Source organism: Corvus brachyrhynchos, unplaced genomic scaffold (assembly GCF_000691975.1).
Source record: "Corvus brachyrhynchos isolate BGI_N302 unplaced genomic scaffold, ASM69197v1 scaffold115, whole genome shotgun sequence".
Lineage (NCBI taxonomy): Eukaryota > Metazoa > Chordata > Aves > Passeriformes > Corvidae > Corvus > Corvus brachyrhynchos.
This window is the reverse complement of record NW_008239553.1, coordinates 23542215-23548382: the sequence shown is the minus strand read 5'-3', so window position 1 is coordinate 23548382 and position 6168 is coordinate 23542215. Positions and strand designations below refer to the sequence as shown.

The 6168-nt window shown below is 46.0% G+C and overlaps 1 protein-coding gene across 3 annotated transcripts in view; it reads right to left on the bottom strand.

Annotated features, from left to right (window-relative positions):
- The window catches only part of FLVCR2 (feline leukemia virus subgroup C cellular receptor family member 2), a 36480-nt gene that overhangs the window by 10769 nt on the left and 19543 nt on the right, over positions 1-6168 (bottom strand). The window lies entirely within an intron of this gene.

Genomic DNA, 6168 nt, shown 5'->3' with positions numbered 1-6168 from the left:
AAAGAGGTGTCAACACTGCTAGCGTCTTATGGGCCTGTATTTTTTAGTGCTGTCCAAAACAGCTTTCATTGCTGCTCCTTTCTGCTGTTTAAACTACCTGCTGTACTTGGAGAGGTGACACACACGCCAGATTGCCCTCACAGCCTCACCCTCAAGCCATGTGAGCATTTAGCAGGGACAGTGCTAGTTCCACAGCCAACAGCAGCTGAGCCACAAGCTCTTGTCTCTGGGCAGAGGAGACAAAGACACCCCGTGCTCAGGAGGCATGGCATGCCAGGCAGATCCTGGGAACAGCCAAACCTGCAGCCAGGCCACACAAGGATCATGAGTGGACTCACTACTGCAAGACACATGCAGCAGCCCAGGCCAGCTTTTACTGCAACATTTAGCAATTGTCATCCTTGACTAAACACCAAGAAAACCCTTCCCACATTAAAAAAACAAGGCTCTTTCTAGTACAAGAGGCAGCAGTAGCTCTTCACAGTATGTTGTTTTAAGGGGGGAAAGGGGGGAAAGGGGGGAAAGGAGAGTACTTTACCTGACTGAAATTCCACCAGGATTTTGAAAGCAGAACTGTTACTAGAGTTGATAAAACCTTTTCATCGTTGTCTTTTAGGAAGAAGTTAAATGTATCACCACAAGCTACTTGTGTACTTTCTCCCAAATTTAAATCTTAATCCATTAAAGAATGTGTTTTATATAATTTCCCAGAATTCTACTGAAGAAACTAAATCTCAAACCATTTTCACTTTTCCTTTTTAATGCAAATAACCAGTGTCAAAAATCCAACCCCAAGTAGGCAGTAAGTATTACAATGTGTAAGAAAATGTTTCCAGTACACTAAATTACTACAGATAAATCCAGACTGTTCCAGCTAAGGTTCTGTTCTCCCTCACTGCTGCAATGACTGCAGTCAGGGGGGCTCATGCCCATATGTCAATTCTTATCCAAATACAGGCCTGAGAAGCCAATTTCAGGCTTCAGCTATTGATCCATACTTACAAGGTTCACCAGGCTCATTTAATATATTGAAAGGCTAAACAACATGCTGTGGTGAGTAATTTTGCTGTGTATCAAAGGAGTAGTCAAATCCCTTAACCTCCAGTGGTGTATCATTTCTAGAATATGTTCTTTCTAATGTTTTCACTGAGGGAAAAATTCATCTGTGAAGGCAGTATAAAGGAGCTGTTACTTCTGTTACAATCTGTTGCGGAGAGCTGCTACATGGCTGGCACAGAGCCTGGAGGCTGCAGAAGAAGAGCTGAAAGACTGATTGAACAGACAGAGAGTGAAAGAGATGCAAGTAAAAGCCTTTTTCTGCTCAGTACAGGTTCCTCAGGTATGTCCCGTGAGTTCTTATGCCTCCCAGGCCTTGATAAGCAGCCATGGAGAAAAGAGATGATTAGGAAAGGAGCTCAAAGCTAAAATTACAGTTCTGTACTTGGACTATATGAACCAAGTTTGAACTGGGTACTCCTTCCATAAACAGGAGTCTCCACAATATGTAGCGTAGCAGTCAGTGCTAAAATACTGTGCAGGCCTCCAAGAGGTGGCTGTGGACCTTGGAAGTTTAGTCACTGCCAGCAGGGACGCTTGGCCCATGGGGAGTTTTATAATTTTTTTCTCACCACAGCCAGCTTTGGGCTCAGTGCAGAGGTCTCAGCATAGTAACACAAAATCTCACTCAGTTTTCTAGGCTTATGGTTCAAGTATTCCAAGTGGTTTGTATCTTCTTCAGTGTCCTGACAGTTGCCAGGTGTTGTACTTCACCCCTCGTCTCCAGGCAAAGGTGAAAAATGAGATAGTGACCAGATGTGGTCAGGACTTTGTTTCACATTGATGCTATGTCACTAGTCATGCTGCAAGAGAGAATTTCCCAGAACACGCTGTGCCCCATGGAGCACTAGAGCAGGCAGACTCATAGCTGCTGGCAGCCTCTTGAAGGTGTTCTTCAGTGAAACTGCAGAACTACGTAGAAGACAAAATGGAGAAAACTGATCTTGCCATGGGTACCCCATCTAGCAAGTTTTCCTCACTGACCTCCCTGAATCATTAGGCTGCAGAAGGACAAAATTAATCAACAGACCTCTGTGAAAGAACAAGACCACGGACTTGAGTGTTGTGAGAATCACAGACCAGGAAGCACCCTGAAGCCATGAACTGCTGCCTGCTTACCACAGCCCCTCACAGGATCTGAACAGACAGCAGTGAATGCAAATCTTGCTGCAGGAAACAGCCTTAAGCACACAAGCAGACTTCTCCTAAACCAGACTTCAGCAAAACCCTGCTCCTCCAAGCATACCACTGATGGAGAAGAAAAGAAAAGGAGATTTAGTGCTCAGCAGTCCAAGAAAGACCCAAAATTTTGAAGAGGGTTTAACTGAGATACTCGTAGACACTGGTGCATAGGGAAACAAAAACCTTTGGGGAAAAACACAGAGGGCAGGGTGTTCTCAGGAGTGGCCCTTGACACCCTGTTCACCAGAGGATAAGAATGCTCTGTGGCCCTAAGGGTACCAGGGCATGGAAAAATGCCCAGTTTTAGCTTAATAAGCCTCTTATCATAGCCATAAATCTCATGGGAGTGAGAAAAGCACAAAGGAGGAGAAGCAGATTCACAGAGGACATCTGCACTGCATTCTAATGTTTTTAGCAACCTACTCCCATGACAGCTCTGACAATTTTCATTTTCTGGAACAGAGACTTTAGGCTGGTAAGTGCAGTGAGTACAGGCTGGAAGTTAGGCATCCTGCCACATTACCTTAGAAAAACTGGGGTTAACCCAACCCTGTGCTCTGGGGTGTGGAAAGGAAGCCCAGTGCACCCACGCAGAAGCATTGCTACGAAGGCACCAGTGCCAGGTCTCTGTGGCAGAGCCAGAGGGAGATCTGTGAAGGACCTGACATGCCTGTCACTTAGATGAACCTAACCCACCCTGACATTCGTTTGCCCTCCAGTCATATTCCCAAACCTTCTGAAAAGGCAGATTAAAGAGCTCACACAAGAGACTGTGAGAAAAAAGAAACCTTGGGGAAAAAAAGCCAGACAGGGCCAGCACCAGCAGGGAACAGGGCTAAAATGAACACAACTCCTGCTGTTCAGTCAACTCCAGAAGAAGCCTCAGAGTGAGGAATGGGTATGGCCCAGCCCAGCCTTGTCTCACAAGGTCACTTGCATGACGAAAGCAAAAGTGACAGGACAAGACTCAGAGGGGACGGCAGCTGCAAAAACAGTGGAGTCAAGCAACATCTGAGGAAACAAATGAACAAGCAGGGAGCAGGAGGTGGGTTGAGGGGCACAGCCACATACAACAGTTTTAACTGCTCACAGGGATGTTGTGTGCAGCTCCAGGATGCTCTGCTGTATGGAGGGGGATAAGAGATAGCCTCCAGAGGCTTTGGCATGAGGACAGCATATTCCAGCCTGCACATGAGCCTGAACAAAGGCCTTGTTCCTATGCTCCCAGAAGGATCTCATTGCTGAAGACACGGAGGTGTCAGACGCTGGAGAAAGGGATGAATTGGAGAAGACTGCTTTGGTTTTCACCACACCCTCATCCTTTGGCATCCAGTTTTATGCCACCTTTCTTCCTGTATGAAGGTCAGAAGAAAGGACAGCCTTGGTATTATTTATATAAGGCATATGGCAGAACAGGGTGATGACATATCCACTACACAAGGACTAACCGGGAAAAGGGCTACAATAAGAAGGCCCAAATTGCAGGTCAGGCTAAGAGAGCACTCACCTTTCAGTGGAAGGGACCCAAGCACCCCATTCTCCATTTTCTTTCCTCCCTCCTCCAAAATTTTTGCACTTTGGATCTGTACAGACCTAAAACACTACTTGGGGTCCTCTGCCTAGTCAATGGAGAGAGAGGTGGATATTTCTGACATCTTGCCTTATAGAGATGCAGTAATAAAAGCAGGGAGTGCTGACTGCAACCAGCTTGACCTGAGGCCATGTGAACACTGCACTTAAAAGAAAAGCATAGCCAAAGAGAAGTGATGATTAATTCAGTCCCCAAACACCTCATTCTGAGCCAGACTACCCTACAGTCTCCTGCTGTCAAAACCCCATCTGTCCTCTGAACCAGGAACTTGATGTCAAAACTTTAAGGGTCTTCTCCTGATTCTATGATTCAGAGATGGGCTGTTCTCAACAAGCCATACCACCAAAGACAACCCCAGTTCTGGCACTGCTCGCTCGTCACTACATAACTCATGTATTTATTTGAATGGACCAAATGTGCGCCTGCTATTCCAAAAACAAGAACAGCGCTGGGGTTGCTGCAGGGACTTGCCCGCCAAATAAAAGCAAGAGTGCAAGGCTGTTTGGTGCCCGAGCATGACAGATGGGGAAAGCCTGACTTAGCACAGCCTCACCCTTTCAAGGAACTGCTGATGGTACAGTAAAGATCAAACATGCATGTAGAGCTCTGCAATTCCTTCTGTTCTTAACCTTGCCCTGCTCCCCTCAGTCACAGCTGGATCCCATTCATTTGCTTCCCTCTCTCCTCAAACTGACTAAAAAAAGGACTTGATATCTTTCCTTCCTCATTTCCATGTGCTTACCATTTTATTCTTGACACTATCTCAGCAACAGAGGGAAGGGGGAGGGTACCCACCTAGAACATCTGGCATCTTGACAGTTTTTTTAAATAGACTTTTAAATGGGGCTAAATAAAGACTATGTAGCACTCAGAAAAAAAAAAAAAAAGTGCTAGTTTCACAGAAATCCATTTTGTAGGCTGTAATGGAGAACGAATTCTTAGCAGGGCTTTTCCTCACCTAAGGCTAAAACTATCCCCCAATAGTCCCTGGGGTCTGTAGGATAAACTCCATGGATGGCATAGTCCTATTTTTCTGCACTGTTAGCCAGCTCTGCCTACCTACGTGATCCCTCCAAGGAAGGAGGGGATATGGAACAAGCACAGGATTTGTGGTTTTTTCTATCTCTCCTATTCTACCAAATTTCAAGTCCCATCTCTGCATGGTGAGTCACAAAGCTCTTCAAGCCTTCATGCTGCAACCTAACCTCACTTATGGAGAACTAGGAAGATCATCCAGTCTAGCAGTGCCAGCTGAGGCTACCTTACCACTAGCCTTAGGCTGGAAAGAGACACAAGTCACATTGCGTGGTTAGCTAGTGCAGTTCTAACAGCTGTGTTTTTATTTCCCAGGACTCCCATATGAGAACTACTCAGTGCCACATAACCATCTATACACAGCAACAAATGACCTGCCAGTCTCTGTATTTGTCACCTGGCTCCTCTTCCCCAGCACCCAGAAGTCCTCACCTACCATTCTTTCTTATTAGAGAAGACAATTTTCTATTTCTGATCCCTGTACTTTACAGGGAGCTAGGGCCAGAGACCACTTCAGAAGTTGCAAGCTCACAGCTAGCCAGATTAATCTAAGCTGTCTACAGTGAGAATGTGCTTTTCTGGCCCAAGATATGAGGTAGGATAATGGCAGTAAGACTCCCCCAGATGAAAAGCTGCTGCAAGGAATAAAACTCTGAAATTGCTTTCAAGTCATCTCACCACCATATCGCCTCTCACCCAACCTGCTCAGACAACAGGTTATAGCACAGTTCTCAAAGCCAGCAGAGAAACCAAAAAGCTGGTTGGACCCCAGTATAAGACACAGGAGACTCTCTCCATCCCCTGGGATATCCTACAGAGGTGTTTCACTGAGATCTGAGTTCCTGAGGACTGGGAGCTGCAGGACAAGCAAAGACTCTTAACTGTCCCTTTGCAGATGGTAAGGTATACTGGCCAGATCTGCCTTCCCAACCCAGCGGGCAACAAACACAGAATCATCCACCCGTAACCCCAATAACCCTTATGTCTGCCCTAAATAACAGCAACACACCATCAACACAATGCCTCTGGGCACTGGATTCAATGTGCCTTTCATTAAGCTGGACAAAAATTCACAGAGGCTGGTTTGTAAGGGCTGAGAAATGGTCTGGTACAGTCTTGATTCTGCTTGTGCCAAGAACTCTCTCATCCCTGACAAAGCATTTACTGGGCCATCTCATCTTCTCTTTAAGCCTCCCTAGGGACCACCGACACCAGGCCTTGTATGGGCCCAGTGCTGGCTAACACACAGCTCCAAACTTCACTTTAAACTAATTGGATTTTGAAGAACCCTATTTTTTTCCCTA